This window comes from Lampris incognitus, chromosome 7 (genome assembly GCF_029633865.1).
Source record: "Lampris incognitus isolate fLamInc1 chromosome 7, fLamInc1.hap2, whole genome shotgun sequence".
NCBI lineage: Eukaryota > Metazoa > Chordata > Actinopteri > Lampriformes > Lampridae > Lampris > Lampris incognitus.
In genome coordinates, this window is record NC_079217.1 from 19268400 (window position 1) to 19288691 (window position 20292).

Sequence of the window (20292 nt, forward strand, 5' to 3'; positions counted from 1 at the left end):
TTTGGTCACATGCTCAATTTTGTTTATCTTTCCTAGAAACAAGGGGTAACTACCCCGGTCTCCCTTACCCAGTTAAAATGCAAACATTGTTATCACATTATTATTGTCATCCTTATTGAGTAGTATATCATGCATCATTGTATGCAGTCATGTGTAATCCAGTAAAAAGTAATAATTGAATAAAATGCAAACATTTGTTGAAAATGTAGCCTAGTTCCTATGTCTTTTCCCCATGGCTGCTCTAGGTCATGATGTGTGATTTAATTTTTGCCTTTTATCATTTCAGGGTGTAATGCATGAGTGGGGTTATTAACCCATTCCCCTGTTCGATTGAAAGGACACTGGCCACCGATACTGCGAATTTTTCGCAAATATCGGTTCTTGTCCGCAGCAGCCAACGTAGCGACATAGTTAGCCATTTAAACCGTGTTCAAACTTGCCGGCTTCTATCCCCCTCTAGCTCCCCCCGCTCTAACGTTCGAACGCGGAAGTGCAGTGGTCTATTTTCCCACACCGGAACCGGAAGCATCAGCCACTCCGCGAAAAAAGCTGTCATGCGCAGGCGTCCTCCCATTATGCGGTTCCAGGATCGGCCTCTACGCCCAATCTGAAGACCGAGAGGGACCCAGAAGGCAGACGGTCATACTCAACCCTGAGTGATCGCTGTTGATGACTGTAAGGATATTTGTAAACAGGCATGGAGATGTACTTGTTTTCAATGTACAGACTGTGGCAACCAATCTTATTGCATGACAATAAAGAATCAATCTGGTCTCTGTCTATCCATCTATCCATCCATCTACGCTGTCTTTGTCTATCTATCTATTTTATCCATCCATCTGTGTCTCTGTCTGTCTAGCTATCCGTCAATCTATCCACCTATCTAGTCTGTCTCTATCCATCCATCCATCGTCTATTGTCTGTCTCTGTCTCTATCTATCTATACATCTAATCTGCTACTACTACTTTCGGCTGCTCCCATTAGGGGTCGCCACAGCGGATCATCCATTTCCATTTCTTCCTGTCTTCTGCATCTTCCTCTGTCACACCATGTCTTCCCTCACCATATCCCTAATCCTCTAATAATAACAATATGAATAATTTTAGTTATATAGCACTTTTCTAAAACAATGTTACAAAGTGCTTTACAAAAAAAATCAAACCAGACAAGGCAAAAAGCAGAATAAGACCAAATAAGTAAGAGTGAAATAAAAACAGTATAAATAAATAAAAACAAATATCAAACATTTGTAAAAGCTTTCACAAAAAGAAAAATTTTGAGATTAGATTTAAAAGAAGTTAGAGACTTGGTTTGTCTTACTTAGTTCGACAGGAAGAGAGTTCCATAGTGTGGAGGCTCTAATAGCAAAAGCCCGATCACCCTTTGTAACAAACCGAGACCTAGGACTCCTATCAATCTATCTATCTTGCCCCTCCCTCTCTCTCTCTCTCTCTCTCTCTCTCTCTCTCTCTCTCTCTCTCTCTCTCTCTCTCTCTCTCTCTCTCTCTCTCTCTCTCTCTCTCTCTCTCTCTCTCTCTCTCTCTCTATTTGCCTGTCTGTCTCTCTCTGGCTGTCTGTCTGTCTGTCTGTCTATTGATCGATCTATGCCTATCTATAGCTATCTATCTATATTTCTAGTCTGTCTCTATCTATCTATCTATCTATCTATCTATCTATCTATCTATCTATCTATCTATCTATCTATTTTGTCTGACTATCTATCTACATGATAGAGGTGAAACTTGGGAAGAGTATATTGAAGAGACATTGCAACATAATGATGGTTGTGACAGAACACCTTTTTTATGTTATGTGTTCATCTAAATCTATTAAGAAATATAAAACAATGTCCATACAATTCCAACAAAGACAGACCTTACTGGTATCTAAACTTCTTTTACATCATCAAAAAAAAAAGTTCATGATGGCATTAAATTGAAAGAAATAACATTGTGGGTCTGACCTCTTGGCTCACTGTTTGCATCTTTACAGCTATAGTGATGCTACATGAAGATCAGCTTTGCTCTACTGTATATACGCATGCATTATTTCTAGTAATGCATATAACAGTAATTCCTAAAATAATCTTAGAGTGGTTTACAACAAATAGATTTCATGCAAAATTAATTTCATTTCCTTTTAATGGTGCATGCAATGCTCTAACCAGAGCATTGGGATCGATCTGTCTATCTATCTATCTATATATCGAAGTGAATAAGGATTAGGAGATGAAGGGGCCATTGCCGCAGTCAGCATTGTGACAATTTTTGAAGCAATCTTTCTCCTCGTATGAATACTGTAATCATCTGGAAAAACAGGTTGTGTGAGTCAAGAGTATTGGACCAGCCCCTAAGGATATACAGTACGCGTACACCCAACTGGAGGTTTCAAACCATAGCTGACGCCACTTTTTGAAGTTTCCAGCGACTGTAGTACTTCATTCTGTCCCAGGTAAAGCTCAAAGCTTGGCACATTCAAGTTTAATTTATTTCTCCTCATGTAAGATGCGGGGACGATATAAACGAAAGGAGGCACATGGAAAAGTCAATGGACCCAAAGAAAAGGAAAACAAGCTCTTAAAAATGCCTCTGTTAATGGATCCTGTGACTGTGTCGGAGGGGCTGAACTCACCTGCTCCTGTAAAAACCCTCCAGCAGGACAGCTGCAAGAAAGGTAAGCTATATGTTTGTCAAGACTACCCTCCAACAATTTTCCAATGACTAAAAGCTGGATGAATTACAGGGTTTTTATTGATTGAACACACTGATTCTGTGTTGATACTTATTTTAAAAGGGAAAATCAAGTCTAGTCTAGTTAAACTGCAAGGCTTAAAAGTATCACATATCAGATATGTGTATCTTAATCTGCCTATGCATTTGTAATATAAAGCTATTTTAGATCGAATAGCTAGTCAAATTGCAGGTATGAAACATTGATTCAATGTTATATTTTAAAAAGGAGAATCAAGTGTATTTAAATTCTTAGACTTAAAATGATCCTACATATTTGATAGCAAATTAATCGTATCTTAATCTGTCTATGCATTTGTAATGTGATGTTATTTCAGGGTTGTTATTAGCCTACTGAAAGGGATGGGTCTTTTCTACCAAAAAGTGGACCTTTTATTTCCTGTAGCACAAGACACTTTATGCAAGAAGGCTTGTGGCCTACTATGGCTATGAATACACCATACTATACACATGTCTGTAATGTAGTGGAAGGATCATAAAAATCATCACATGGCAGTGACTATGAGCTTTCTTTTTTTTTCCTAAGGTAACTGCTGCTTGGTGTCACTGAGTACACTTTAGTTTGACATTTTATACTTCTTTTTTTTTTTGGTTCGATGGCCCACTTGACACCCACTCCACCCCCCACCACCCCGCTACACCCATGTTAAGGACTGAGAGTGAAATTATGAAATAGTCATACCTTTTACCTGGATTCACGTTGTCAGTTTAGACATCCCTAGGTCCTACGACTACAAATCATTTGTCTTTTTCGAATTAATCCCCAAGGATCTAAATGCTCAAATTATGAAGGTGAAAAGAGATACCTGGGCGTGAGAGTCAAGATGCCAGTAAAAGACATGCTAAGAAACATTCGTATTGCCAGAGGTTGTGACCCTCAAGATTTTCAGGTAAGAAGTAAACTTGTTACTTTAATTTTTTACTTTTTTCCCCTCTCTTTTATTTCATAGAAAGAAAAAAAACATTCAAAGTACAACATACATATATTAAACCAATAGGGAAATAAAATATTTCACAAACCCATCGAACTCTATAGAATCAGAGGATAAGAATTAAAAATGAAAACACAGACAAGACAGAACATAGTGAGGTAACCTGTAGGTTTTGACATGGCTTCCAGCCTACAGACCCCCCACCAAATTAAATCCAAAAAAAAAAACTACACATGCCATACCAACTACACTATTTAACCAAAATCCAACATCACCCTCCCTCTTTCCCCAATCCCAATAAAAGTGCTCCCCTCCACAAATCCCCTAATAAACTCATCTTCTCTAACGTAACTATACAACATATTAACATCTCTTTCCATTATACACTTAAAAATATTCCACACCTCAGCTTCCCTTAGCTTGACAGTAACCTTTGCATGACTTAAAACATAAATTAACACTACATCCTTTCACTTTGCCATTTACCCCAAACAACCACAATTCTCTCCATTCCATTCTGTCAACAAACCCACCTCTCCAACATCTACTTATTAATTCCTTCATTTACAACTTGTAACCCCTCCAGCTCACAACATTCAACAAACTTGTGCATAAATGTTTCCACTCCCACACCACACACATCACATTCTTTCTTCACATTAAAATCAAACTTACGGATTATTACAATATTGGACACCATATTGTGTCTTAATAAAAAGTCAAAATTCTCACATTCAGCACTGTTCCACTTCACTCTCAGATTTCTCCATATCCTCCCTACATCCACCTCATTCATAACCCTCCCCCACACTTTCTCCGCAGCCGGTCTTCTCACTTCTCCCCCTCTTAAACATCTATACATCACTCTCATTTTCACACATCAGACTCACTCTCTTCTCTCCTTCTCCCACATACATTTGTATATCTCCTTCCTCATTCAACACAGCCTCTCTCTCAATCATACTGACCCATTCTCTCGGCACCCCCCCCCCCCTTGATCTTTCCAAATATCCTCTGTGCCATTCCCAACCACATTTCATCACCCCTTCTCCTCACTTCATCTACCACTACCTGTGCCCTCATAAACCCTAGTACATACTCATACACTAAATCCCTTATCTTCCTAAACCCTGCTCTCAAATCACCCTGTTGTAAATTGTGTTCCCCTCAAATGTGATTTTTGGATTTAAAAACACTGGTTGTTCCCACACCTGCTTCACATTCTTACATTCATACTGCACACATTTCACAAACTCTCCCATGCTCCCAGCACCTCCTTGTAAAACTCAGAGACTCCATTCCACATACCTTTCTTCATTTGCATATACACTCCACTCTCCCCACACCCACCACACTTTTGTTTTTACTAATGCGATTTCATCGTCATCACCGACTGGTTCATTTGAATATGAGAATATCGGGAATCTCCATTTTCCAGATACGTATATAGGACTTGTGCTTTCTCTCAAAATATACATGCTGTTGAATAATTATCCGCCCAAGTTAAGCATGAAATCCAAACCAGTTTTCTGTTTTTAACCAATGCATATTTTCTTTTCACTTCACACCCATCTCTGTTTACAGCAGAACTGTGGCAAAAGATGCAAAGGTGAGTAAAAAAAACAAAACAATGCACACTGCAACACAATCTTGCTTTTGCCTTCAGCTATGCAACTACAGTGAATGTTTGCTCATTTAGTCAGTCAGGACTTATTCTGCCTCTTGACTGCTTCAGGATATAGCCCTGTATACAGTACCAAATAGTGAAGCAGTACAGTATATACCAATAAGAGGAAGTAGACCTTGTTCAAATTTTACTGAACAAGGTATACAAATATTTATCGGGGTGAAACTTCAAAATGGATCTCACCCTTCTCATACACAGGAGAGAAAAAACGTGTGTATACAAGTGGAGAATGCCGAGCAAACAAGGTGAGTGTCGATTCTCACGCAAACCCTGACTTCCAGCTTTGTGCACTCACGAAGTTAAGAGTGTAGTAAATCATGTGTCGGTTATTGAGTGTCACTCAAATGACTGTGAATACTTTGGATGCCTTTTGGCTTTCAGAGAAAACTCTCCACAAAAAGCCTGGAGGAATTGGCAATCATTGTTGAGGTGCTGGAAGAAGATCTAAAGACTGGCAACAACAACAGCCCCCTGCCTGAGAATCCATACCCCTCCAACATTGCATTGTCACCTGAGTACTCTCCTGAGCCCACTAGTAAACCACGGGGACTAGACCTGCCTTCATACAGGGGTCCCCCCAACTACCCAGAGAGCCATATTCCTAGAACAACAGATCACTGCTCAACAGGTCTCAGTGGACCTTCCGATGAGAACAAAACTGGATGCATCTATCACAGCCTGCAAGCCGTGGTGTCTCACCAACACATAGGGTACAATACCTATGAGTCTGACAACATGATCCCCAGTCCCCAGTCCAACATGACCTATTCCCCAGGCACAGCAGACTATTACCAGGCCCAGTCTCCTCCCAATTCACAGTACACTAGACAGCTTTGCAGCCCCAATTATGACCTGCACTATCGCAGAAATGTGGAAGGAGGAGGAAGAGATGGGAGACTGGAGGAGGAGCGGCTTAATCCCCAGAACCAGGACTGGAACCAGGACACTGCTGCATTCTTCTGGACCCAGCTGCAAAGAGAAGAGTATCGGTTAAGAGACATTTCTGACTCGGTACTGCTTGCAACAGATGCACAGGGCAAAACGTAAGTTTACTCTTGTGTGTTTGTGTATGCCTCTGTGATATCAAATTAGATCGTTCGTATAGACAAAATCTACTTATCTTGGTAGGAGTCTCTGGAAGGCTTGCTCACACTTCTATGTTGCTATCGGAGTCTACAGGATCCCACTATATTCTGGTTGCACCCATTGTTCATAACTTCAGGCCTGCATACCATGCAGTGGCATTCTTACTCAAATGCCATGGGTTGATAAGGTAATCCATTGGACAGGGATTCAACACTCAGGTGCAGTGACACTATACTATACAACAGTGAATGAGGTAATAGTTTCTCAAGTGGGACATGATATTTTTCTCATAATTCTTGCGTTTGGGGTCATAATTGGCATTCTTGCAGTTCAAGCTACACATGAAACCACTTGAGAGATAGATGAGCAAATTAACAAAAAAGGAAGCACTTAATATATCAAAAAGCAATACCAGATGATCACCTGGAGCACAGAGAGATATTCACCCACTGGTAACAGAGCTGTTTGTCCTCCTCCAGTATCAGTACCATGCAGCAGAAGTTTGGACATTTTGAAAATCATCCAAAACAAATTATGCTAAATTTACTTGCGGTGATATTTGTGACATAGCTAATTGACAAAAAGTTTGTGTGTAGATGATGAAAAAAAAACCGAATATATTTTTGTCCTTAAAGTTTGTCTGCCTCAACTTTCTGTTGATTACAAATATTATATGCTCAACTGATATACTCATTGTTTCTTTCATTGTTAACATGTTTGCTCATTGCTTGTACCTCCAGTGCTCTCCATAGGGCAGTCTGTCTGGGGAAGAGGGCGCTGGGCTATGCCGTCGCCAGGAGAATGGCATCACACAACAGCTTGGATCTCAAAGACTCTGAGGGAATGGTAGAGTGCATCCAAATTTATGATTTCTTTTTTCTATAAGGTTTATGAAATAAGATGTAACCATAACAAAAGTATAAAAAAGGTGTTTAAAGCACGATGGTCCAGTGGTTAGCGCTGTCACCTCACAGCAAGAAGGTCCTGGGTTCAAACCCTGGGGTTGTCCAACCTTGGGGGTAATCGCAGGTCATCCTCTGTGTGGAGTTTGCATGTTCTTCCTGTGTCTGTGGTGGGTTTCCTCCAGGTGCTCTGGTTTCCCCCACCATCAAAAGAAACATGCATGTTAGGGTTAATACTTCTGTCTGTGCCCCTGACCTGAAATTGGAAATAATAAACCATTGGGCACCTGCAGTGCCTGAAGCTTCTGTGTTCATTATTCGACACGGTGGCCCAGTGGTTAGCGCTGTCATCTCACAGCAAGAAGGCCCTGGGTTTGAACCCCGGGGGTGTCCAGCCTTGGGGGGGGGGGGGTCATCCTGTGTGTGGAGTTTGCGTCTTCTCCCCATGTCTGCAGTGGGTTTTCTCCCGGTGCTCTGGTTTACCCCACCATCAAAAAAGAAACATGCATGTTAGGGCTCATACTCTCCTGTCTGTGCCCCTGACCAAGGCAATGGGAAAAGAACTGGAGTTGGTCTCCGGGTGCAGCATGAAGGCAGCAGCGCACTGCTCCTAGCTACACAGATCACAGCTAGGATGGGTTAATTTGCAGCAACTGAATTTTCCCCAAGGGGATTAATAAAGGAAACTTAATAACTTAAACTTAATCCAATTAGTCAAGTAAATTCTCTATGAGAGAGTATAAGCCTGTCTCATGCTATAAGCAATCATCAGCTGTCCTTAATAACTTAAACTTAATAACTTCATAAACCTGAGGTAGGCAACTTCTTTTCAGTGTTATTTGTGAAACATTTCATGTCCCTCTTAAGTAATTCAAATGGTCTTAAAAGAAAATCAAGCCTCTGTTTTTAACCCTGAATCTGTATTCAGGATCGCAAAAGCTCCTGTGAGCTCCCCTGATTGGTTGAGGGTTACTGGGCATGATAAAGCCTCAACCAATCACAGGAGCTCTGTGACTGGGTGGTCCTACCACCTGTTCATCACTGACATGAACAGTCTTTCTGTCGATTTTCTTGTCATCACCATGGATCTTGTAGAGGTGGATAGCTTTCACATCGATTAATACTTCACCTCTCATCAAAACTGCTTTACAATGTCAGTGTTGGGGTAACTAAGAGATTCACCGGTTTTGTTTTGTTGTTTTTTTTACGTGCATAGATTATCAATGAAAATACAAATTTTGTCAGTTACAAGACTCAGGCATTTGGGTGAACCTGGTTTGGAGGGAGGAGTTAAAGGTGGAAAGGAGAGAGCAGAGTGAGAGGGGAGTTGATTTTTTTTGGGGGGGGGGGGTCAAAATTGCCTACATCTCCAAAGCTACCTACTCCAACTTTAAGGAGCTCATTCCTTCTGAGGTGACCTAACTCCACTGCTAACGCTGCCACATCGACATATAACAAAGAATGACTATCACAGTCATAGTTCTGGTGTTACAGATACTTATTGCACACTCTTCATTCTTTTTCACATTAACATGTGACTGTTACTGTTATGCACATTAAAACGCAAGTATTACTGTGTCATCAGCATGATTTGTCCTGTCTCACTTGTTGAAAGCCTATTGCTATTGTGCTTTTTCCGCCATTTGAATAATTTCCCATAAGACCGTATAAGACGGAAACCTCAGACCTTTCCGAAGAAGATGACCTCAGTTGTCCACTGACAACTGATGACACTGTAATTTGTGAAAACCAGTTTACACGTTGAAGAGTCATTACTTGGGATTTTGAACACCGTTTCTTACCTAAGCTTTTTTGTGTGTTGACCAATCTGCACCAAACTTGCTGAAGAGCATCAGTGTATTTCCATACAATATGTTTGGTAGCTATAAATTAGTTGTCTCACAAAACTGAAAAGCAAATTTCGCTTTGCTCATTATGGTCTGACAATCGGCATTTGTTTGTATTAGGGGTGTTGTCAATGGCCACTGACCAAAATTACTTTGCTGGAGATTGGATCAGCCTTTAGTCAGTGAGAACCATAAACCCCATGACATAGAACCAGAGTGCCACATTTCCATACATGTTGGGCTGCTCGTAGTAAACACCACAAATGTTAGCAGGTCAGTCAGTGCAACTAGTTATACTTATTTGAGAAAGGCCTTCAATGCATTTTTTCGCTCATTTTGCAACAAGGTAATGAACTCAAGTTCTGATAAAACTAATTCTACAGCAGCATTGACACTGAGCTCCCCTAGTGCAACCACTGTTGTAATTTTCATAGTGCAATGCTACTCATTTTCATCATCATCTAAACCGCTCCCCATAGCTCACTGATTAGTCCAGCGTCCCACTGCAGGGCTCAATTGTCTCTCAGTGGACACTTTTCCAGACTACAGTATATCTCAAATAGCAAAAACTGAGTTGGCAATATATAGGCTGGCTTTGCAAGGACAATAAACCAGCCCTATTAAATAAATCAAATGACCAATAACTTTGCAAATCAACAAGATTGAACTGTCAGAACTCCTACACTGTGGTTTCCAGTGCTCCAGGTGTATAACTGACTTGTTCTACAACTTTGCAATATGTACAGCCATCCCTGCCATGACAAATTAAGCCAATTGTGACCATTGTGAACTGGGCAGCACAGTGGCTCAGTGGTTAGCACTGTTGCCTCACAGCAAGAAGGTCCTGGGTTCGAACACCAGACCATCCCAGGTCCTTTCTCTGTGGAGTTTGCATGTTTCTCCCCGTGTCTGCATGGGTTTCCGCCCAGTGCTCTGGTTTCCTCCCACCATCAAGGACATTTATGTTAGGGTTAATACTTCTGTCTGTGCCCCTGACCAAGGCATGGCTAAAAAGAACTGGAGTCTGTCCCCAGGCGCTGCACTGCGGCTGCCCACTGCTTCAACACCATAGGATGGGTTAAATGCAGAGGATGTATTTTGTTGTATGCTTGCTTACAAGACAAATAAAGTGTCTTTCTTTCTTTCAATTGGAATTTTTGGAAAAGTTTTTCTTTCAAGCTTTTTTGTGTTGAGCAATGTGCAAAAAAGCATGCAACATTACATTACTGAACCTTGATAGTCAAATTACCCATGGGGAGGCTCATTGGCATACACTACATGGTCATAATTAATAATTTAAACTGATGAAATAATAAATTGGGCATAGCCTAACACATAATTGCCATTAGAAGGCACCAAAAATGTCAAAAATGAGAGTCAGTTCACTCATTTTAGCCATTTTGCTGTCAATGTGTACCCAATCATTGCAGAACTTGGTTCATGTGTGTATTTATGTCTGTACAAGCATTTTACTGTGAACATGCTTACATAACTACAAACACAACATACCAAATAATTCTGTATACCACAAAAACCTGTTGCAACTTCCTGCTATAGAAATTGTGTGCTCTGTCTGGCTTTTATACACTGCTCAAAAAAATAAAGGGAACACATGCAATGTAGCTCCAAGTCAATCACACTTTTGAGATATCAACCTGTCCAGTTAGGAAGCAACACTGATTTGTGAATCAATTTCACCTGTTAGTAAATTGTCTAATTTCCACCTGGTGGAAATTAGACAATTTGCAAGACAACCCCTATAAAAGGAATGGATTTGCAGGTGGTGGCCACAGACCATTTGCCTGTCCTCATCTTTTCTGGCCGATCTTTGGTTAGTTTTTCATTTTGCTAGTGCCCTCACCACTAGAGGTGGCATGAGGCGGTATCTGCAACCTACAGAAGTTGCTCAGGTAGTGCAGCTCATCCAGGATGGCACATCAATGTGTGCTGTGGCAAGAAGATTTGATGTGTCTCCCAGCACAGTGTCCAGAGCATGGAGGAGGTACCAGGAGACAGGCCAGTACACCAGGAGACGTGGAGGGGGCCGCAGGAGGACAACAACCCCGCAGCAGGACCGCTATCTGGTCCTTTGTGCAAGGAGGAACAGGAGGAGCATTGCCGGAGCCCTACAAAACGACCTTCAACAGGCCACTAATGTGTAGGTTTCTGCTCAAACAGTGAGAAACAGAATGCATGAGGATGGTATGAGGGCCCGACGTCCACAATTGGGGCCTGTGCTCACAGCCCAACACCGTGCAGCCCGATTGACCTTTGCCAGAGAACATCTTGGTTGGCAGATTCGCCATTGGCGCCCTGTGCTCTTCACAGATGAGAGCAGGTTCACACTGAACACATGTGACAGACGTGAGAGAGTCTTGAGACGCTGTGGAGAACGTTCTGCTGCCTGCAACATCCTCCAGCATGACCGGTTTGGCGGTGGGTCAGTGATGGTCTGGGGAGGCATATCCTTGGAGGGCCGCACAGACCTCTACGTGCTAGTCAGAGGCACCATGACTGCCATTAGGTACCGGGATGAGATCCTCAGACCCATTGTCAAACCATATGCTGGTGCAGTGGGCCCTGGGTTCCTGCTCATGCATGACAATGCTCGTCCTCATGTGGCCAGAGTGTGTCAGCAGTTCCTGTATGTCGAGGGCATTGATGCTATGGACCGGCCTGCATGTTCCCCAGACCTGAATCCAATCGAGCACCTCTGGGACATCATGTCTCGTACCATCCGCCAACGCGATGTCGCACCACAGACTGTCCAGGAGTTGACCGATGCCCTGATCCAGGTCTGGGAGGAGATCCCTCAGGAGACCATCCGTCGTCTATTCAGGAGCATGCCCAGACGTTGTAGGGAGTGCATACAGGCACGTGGAGGCCACACACACTACTGAGCCTCATTTTGAATCGTCTTGAAGAATTTCCACAGAAGTTGGATCAGCCTATGTTCTCATTTTCCACTTTGATTTTGAGTATGATTCTGAATCCAGACCTTAATGGGCTAATGATTTTGATTTCCATTGATCATTCTTAGGTTATTTTGCTCTAAACACATTCCTCTGTCTAATAAATAAAGATTTTCAGCTGAAATATTTCATTCATCGAGGTCTATATTGTGTTTTTAGGTGTTCCCTTTATTTTTTTGAGCAGTGTATTTTCCGGTGCACACAGGAACATAGACAGCTCAGCCACAGCCTATTTCATATCCCTTTGGCACTATTCACTAGTGGTAAAACAGATACTTAAATTGCTTTTGTTCCCAGACTGCCCTTCACCTGGCGGCCAAACAGAATCAGCACCTGATGGTGGCAGATCTTATCTACTTAGGTGCTAGTGTCAATGAGAGGGATGGCTCCGGGAAGACCTGCCTCCACCTCAGCTCTGAAAATGGTTATATTCGAGTTTTGGAGGTAGGCTTTTTTCCAATTGGTTATTTTTGTTATTTCTTTTATATGATAAAAAAATGTTTTACCCCACTGGTCATATCTGAACATAGGTAGTTAATTGTCTTTCATGATATGTTCAAGGCCTACCATTGCAAAGCCTGTTGAGTAGTAAAAAACAAAAAAAAAACGACACCAGATGGTATCGCATATATTAGACTGGGGTATAGCAAGTTTACCAGAAGAAATGGATCAGTTTTCCCCCAAAAGTGGCCCTTTTTATTTAAAGCATAGAACATTTAATGCTAGCCGCTTTTCGACTTACAACAGGCCACAGATACGAGGGGGAAAAGTTCCTTTTCTTGTCCAGTGTCTTGTTTTAATCTTTTTTGGATGCTATGTTGGCTTTTAGATTTTCAATTGATGCGCAAGTGACATTTCCATCATGGCATTTCCAAGAATTGTTCTCCTGTGACTGTTGATTTAAAAGTGATCCAGGGCATCCAGGTAGCATAGTGGTCTATTCAGGAATCAGGAACACCTTATTTGTCATTTCACCTCATGCACTTGCGTACATGAAATGAAACGAAATGCCATCTCCCCCAGCCCACAGCAATACAACACAAAGACAAAAACACATCCAAAAACCACAAGAACACACATCCAAACTAACACATATATCAAAACTAAACAAAAATCAATGTCTAAGGGAACCAACACCAGCCAGGATGAATGTCAGAACCACTGGTCTGCATGGGCTAGCAGTTAGTTCCATTATGCTTATTATATATTCCTTCCTCTGTAGGAATGCTGAGGTAGCAGCCATTTCCATTTAGACAGTTTGGCACACACACTCTCCATAGCACCCTCCCAGTTCTTCCTCTGAAACTCCTCTGTTCCCAGAATAACACCCAAAATTTTCATGCCCTGCCTTTCCCATTTGAGGTTTCCTGGTAACTTTGGCCTGGCCTTGTCTGCCCTCTGCCCAACCTGCAGAGCTTCACTTTTTTCCCAGTTCACTTTTGCTGGAGATGCCCTTTCATACATGTCTAAACTACTACCGAGGAACCCCAAATCTCTCTGGTTTCTGACACAGTAATGTCATCAGCATAAGCTGAATATATAATAATATTATTAACCAACATGTGCATCGCTGGTTCAAATCCCCCTGTTACCTCTGGCTTGGTCGGGTGTGCCTACAGACACAATTGGCCATGTCTGCAGGTGGGAAGCCAAGTGTGGGTTTGTGTCCTGGTTGCCGAACTAGCGCCTCCTCTGGTCGGCCGGGCGCCTGTTTTGGGGTGGGGGGACTTGGGGGAATAGCGTGATCCTCCCACGCGCTATGTCCCCCTGGTGAAACTCCTCACTGTCAGGTGAAAAGAAGCGACTGGCGCCTCCACATGTATCAGAGGAGGCATGTGGTAGTCTGCAGCCCTCCCTAGATCGGCAGACGGGGTGGAGCAGTGACTGGGAGGGCTCGGAAGAGTGGGATAATTGGCCAAGTACAATTGGGGAGAAAAAGGGGGAAAAATAAATAAAAGTGATCCAGACTGATGAATTTACTAAGGACCCATGAAAATATTAAGTTACGCATGTTATTGTAATCCCATTAAAATGGGGTTTAAGTCTTTTTTGATGAACTTTGCTGTTGAAAGAGTTTACTTACTTTTCCTCACTGGTTGTCACTCTCTTTATATATTGGCTCAAGCATCCGAACAGCCTCATCTGTAGTCGAGTTTGTACACAAGGCCAGTCAAGTGTAAGGCAAAACAGCTCTGCTAAAAACTGCCTTAGCTGGTTTTGTGAATATACCATGTTCAGTGTTTGGATGTGGCTAACATGACTTGGAAAACCTGTATTGTATTTTTGTGTGATGGATGACTGATGTGCCACAATGCTTCAAAACTCAAAGACCATTAGCTGGTCACATGTTCCACTCCTATGATTTAGTAAAGTTAGATAACACTTGTGTACAAAAAGAAGCAAGTATTTCAGGTGTTCTGGAGTCGAGTTCAACACACGTCCTGGTCGTTATGTGACCATTTTAAATAAATGTGTTCGTTCTCAAGCGACAACTAATTAAATGACAGCCACCGAACGTTATTTAACAAGGGCCAAATATAACATAATAATATGTAAACTAGAGAGGTCACAGTACCACTTTTTCACTTCCGATACGATACCACGGCTTTGGCTATCTGTCGATACCGATATCAATCCGATATTATGTTTAACTCTTGTACCACCACTACTACTACTTTCACCTGCTCCTGTTAGGGGTCGCCACAGCGACATCTGTTCCCATCTCTTCCTGTCCTCTGCATCTCCCTCTATCACGCCAGCCACCTGTATGTACAAATAATAATAGTAACAATAATAATAATAATAAATACACGGAAGCACTTTGCTTATGATAGCCAATTACCAACCTAAAACCATCTCACTCAAACGGAGAACAAACAAATACTTCCCCAGTAAATAGTACCCAACAACAATTGGTTATGAAAGACTGCCATTCTCTATTCAAACATTACAAAAAAAAAAACAGGTACTGCAGTACTTAAAGCGAACAGGTTTAAAGTCAAAACAATCAGCGTTCAGCATTATAAAAAACATACAAAACTATCCCTTACAGTGCAGCTAATATGTGCAAATGGCATCGTAAAACACAACTTAAATGTGTATAACATTCCAAATAAATAACATAACATTAACAAACACAGTTTAAACTGACTTTACTGACCTAGCTGCTTTATTTTTGAATTTTGCATTCGGCTGTTGGTGTTGGATTGTTTTCCTCTGAAATACTTCCACACCACTTACATGACTATTCCACAGGTAGTTAACGTTTATACACTTGCGACTAATTCTACTACTGCTGTTATCACTTGACACTCTCATGGATGTACTATAATACATCCATGGACACGCTGTGCCACTCCATGGACAGGTTGCGCTGCTTAACCGGAGGTGCGCGGCACGGGAAGTTCTAATATGAAAAAGCCATTCGAAAGAAGATGACACATTATTGTACAGTAGGGGGCGGTATGCAACTCTACGTTGTTTGCGATCCACCAGTACACCAAGAGGAGAAGAATAGGACGCATAAGATGAAGAAGAAAAAGACGAAGACGACGAGGAAATAATATCTAAGCATTTAGGCGATGGTTTAAGGTAGATTTCCCCATGGATTGTATCGGATAGGTATCGGATCATTTTTTTCTCCCCTCCGATATCAGATCCAGCATTCTGGGCCAGTATCGACGCGATACCGATGTCGTTGGGACATCCCTAAGTCATAACTCATAACATTACTGTTATGAGTTATTTTTTCTTCATGCAACATTGATTGTGTGACAAAAGCTGTGTTTTCTGTATCCAGTATGTCCTGTCAGAAACTCTTGCTTCTTCAATGCAACTATACTCATCTCTCAACAACACTCTTTTGGGACCGGTGGCGTCTCTGGCACGGAAAGCCTGGTGGGGCTTTCCCATAAACTCTGTATGGGCAGCATCCAACTCATCAATGAAACAACACACAAACCTTGCTCAATGACCCCAAACACAAATGCACCTTATCAATGAAATAACAGATGTACACATCAGGAGTTAGCGGAAGTGGAGACAGGGTTATGAGGGACATTATCTTTAACGGCATTTGACCTCACACAACTGGTATTTTACCTTGTTACACAGCATCACATCACAAATCCAAGCAATATACAATCATTTTGGTCTGCAACTGTAATAACACATCCAAAGCAACATTTCAGAGCAGGAAAATTCATTGCTTTCTGGGCCTTAACCTACAGCCAAAGTAGCACGCCTTGTAATGCAAAAGAGACTCACCAATTACATTCGTTGCTTGAAAAGAAAAGATGCACGTCGATCTTTCATCTGGGCAAACTTGTCGATAACCTTTCTGTCGAAGTTCACCAATCCATGAAAGAATTCATTTCAACTGATAGCATAGCAAGTGCATTTAACCTCTGTTGGTCCATAGTGTTGCGCGTAAATGTCTTAATACTTTTCAACGTTTAACAGTCTCTCTGCACACCGATATTGTAGACAAATTTTACTAAATGTCTTGACATATGTCATTCTATTTTTTTTTTTTTTTATTGGCTGCTGTCAGCATGGGGCCAACATGATCGTGCCCCATAGCTCATTACTGAAAGCGCGTTGAACATGCATACGGTGTTTTCAGCTGCTGCTCACTTGATTAAACGAACGCTGACAGACCGGCCCCATTCTTGCCAAATGAAGACTGCTAGGAGAAGTACTGACCTTCATGCAACAGGTACAGGGGGATATTTGGAATGTATCGGACAGCACTACTGCTGTCATATGTAGTAAATACGCAACAATGTTAGTTACGAAGAAAAAAAAATATTTGTTACACTGAATTATTGATCATGTCGTTCACTGGTGGCATCTGATGGGTCCAGGCCCCACCGGCCCCTCATGTAGAGACCCCATTGTTTGGGACCATTTCAGCAGTAGCGAACCATGACTATTAAATCCCCCTTCCCTCGTCGGGAAGAAAAGCAAACTATCAGCCTAGCTTACTGTCCTATTCTATAGTACTGCAAAAGTTACCTTTGACAATTCCAGCTCTGAAAAGAGAAAAAAATAAGACGCTAGTCCAGCCTTAGCAATGCAACGAGCAAACAGCACAGAGAGAGTATGAGTTACCACTAAAACAAAAAAATAGCTAATTTCTAAGGCAAAATGCAAATACTCCTTACAAATAATCGCATCATCGTACAAGCTGCGTGTGCGCTTCAGCGGAATATGGTGACAACGGGCCGGCCAGGGTGCAAAACGCATGACAGTCGCACCCTCTTACCACACAAAACCATCATCATGACAGCACGCACAGCCAAGCAACCATTAGCGAGACACTTCAGGACCATGGACAGTGAACAGCAATCATGGCATTTTGGATCACACCACCACCGCAAACAAGCAATATTGTTAAAAAAATATTATTAATAGATTGGCACAGTGGCCTATTGAATATTCTTGTGGTTAATGGTTAACTCTTATTGTTATGGTATGGTTAATGTGCATACTGACTGCTAAGTTGATACATTTACAGATTCATCGGTAATTCTGCATAAGCATTAACATATACAAAACAGGTGGCGCAGTGGTTAGCGCAGTCGCCTCACAGCAAGAAGGTCCTGGGTTTGAGCCCCGCGGTAGTCCAATCTTGGGGGTCGTCCCGGGATGTCCTCTGTGTGGAGTTTACATGTTCTCCCCATGTCTGCGTGAGTTTCCTCCGGGTACTCCGGTTTCCTCCCACAGGTCACAGACATGTAGGTCAGGTTGAATCGGCTATACTAAATTGTCCCTAGGTGTGAATGTGTATCGGCCCTGTGGTGGCCTGGCAGCCTGTCCAGTTGTCTCCCCACCTGCTGCGCAATGACTGCTGAGATAGGCTCCAGCATCTCCGCGACCCTGAGAGCTGGATAAGCGCTTTGGATAATGGAATGGAATGGAATATACAAAACAGTGGCAGCGGCGGCCAGATTAAAATCACTTGGCACGGCGGCCTATCATATTTTAAATAACTTACCAAATTAAGCTCTTCCTTTGGCAATTAACTCTAACTTTTCATTAAAAGTTAATCTTGAAAACGGCGTGGATAACAAATTCGCAACGATGTCTTCACCTAACAGTAACCTTACTCGTGGCTTCCATCATGAACCAACAGGCTAACTAGCTAGCTAGTTCAGCTGCGTTTTTTTTTTTTTTTTTTTTTGGTTTTTTTTTAGCCTGTGATTCGTATCCCTCCGCAGCGGGTGGAACTTGTCATAAAGTTTAACAAACCCCACCCATTTAGAGGGAAGATGTGATTGGTCAGTTTCACTGTCATTTGAAATTACTCTCTCAATGAACTGTTGTTTGGACCTCTGTAAAATTATTGCTGGACCACCAATCAGAGCTGAAAGCATAGTATTTTCTTCATAGCAACTGACGAGGCAGCAAAAATCTGATAAGGAGACAAAGGGGCTTCTTTCAGAAACATTTTGTTTAGATGTTGATTGTCAAATTATGAATTGATAAAATAAAATGACAACTGGTGACTTTTTAAAAAAAATTTTTAGAATATGTAGGCCCACCTAGAAGCCCTTGACGTTTCCTCTCTGCATTGTAGGGATTTTTGTTATAAATATCTCTACAAACTCATATAAGGTATCAATGTATCATTTCTTTCAGGTCCTGAAACATATGATGACAGATGGGGTGTATGTGGTTGTTGACGCTACTGACAAGTATGGTATGCACTGGAGCAAAGAGATTTCTTTATCTAATAACAGACGTCAAACTCAAGGACAAACAAAATCTTAAATATGAATTTAATGTATTACATTTGATAATGGGATATTTAGAATTTAACAATTAATAACTTGCAATATTCGCCACAGATAGACCAGCTGAAATCTTCTGACTGAAGTTGGTGATGTTTGGGACTTTAGGGAATGTAATATTACTTTTGAGGATTTATAGGGTTCCTCACAGTGTGTGTGTGTGTGTGTGTGTGCGTGCGTGTGTGCGTGCACGTGTGTGTTGTGCGTGTGTGTGTGTGTGTGTGTGTGTGTGTGTGTGTTTTCAATCCCCAGGACTGAGTGCCCTCCAATGTGCTGTGTTAGCTCTGGATGCCACAATTCTTGAGCTGGAAAGGAGCACATCCCCTTGTCAGATAAGATTCCATACACTCCGCAAAGAGCAGATGATGGAGACCATGGAGTGTCTGCTGGAGATGGGTGGCTACCTTCCAACCCTGGTAGGTGGCTCAAAGTTAATCTGCCTAAAGATTCAGATATATTGTAATGCATACAAATGTAAACTCAGCAAGGAATTTTCCATCAATGATCAAAAATGGTGGATCTAAAAAATGTGATGCTTTAAGAAATTGACCCTTAATGAATATGGTGGCTCTATTTCCAACAATATCTTTTGCTGAGTTGTTTTTTTTTTTAACTTAGGTGTTTCTATTTTTTGCAGTATTTATTTTGGGAAAATTTGATTTTTTTTTAAAGATTTGTCAAATTGTGCAGTGACATAATGCAGTCTCAGTTTAAATCAAACATTCCACTTGTATCTCTGTTCTTACTAAATTCAATATTTTGTAACATTTTTAGACAGAATGGATAGAGCCTCCTCTTGATCCCAAGTATCATAATTAAAGAAAAATATCCAAGTGCATGTAGCATGATGCTGCAACAATGTGAATGTGGGCACAAAGTAAATCAAATAATAGTCCTAAAAACAACAAAACTATTTTCTGTCACGGTAGACCCAAACCAGTGCACTCTGTACTGACGTGAAATATGAAAAACCTCAGGTAAATTTGAATTAAAAAAAAATAGATTGATAATTGAAAAAAGAAAATCGTTGGTGCAGTCGCCTCACAGCAAGAAGGTCCTGGGTTTGAGTCCCGGGGTAGTCGGGACTTGGTGGTCGCCCCGGGTCATCCTCTGTGTGGAGTTTGCATATTCTCCCGTGTCTGCGTGGGTTTCCTCCGGGGGCTCCGGTTTCCTCCCACAGCCCAAAGACATGTAGGTCAGGTGAATCGGCTATACTAAATTGTTCCTAGGTATGAATGTGTGTGTGTGTGTGTGTGTGTGTGTGTGTGTGTGTGTGTGTGTGTGTGTGGACCCTGTGTGATAGTCTGGCGGTCTGTCCAGG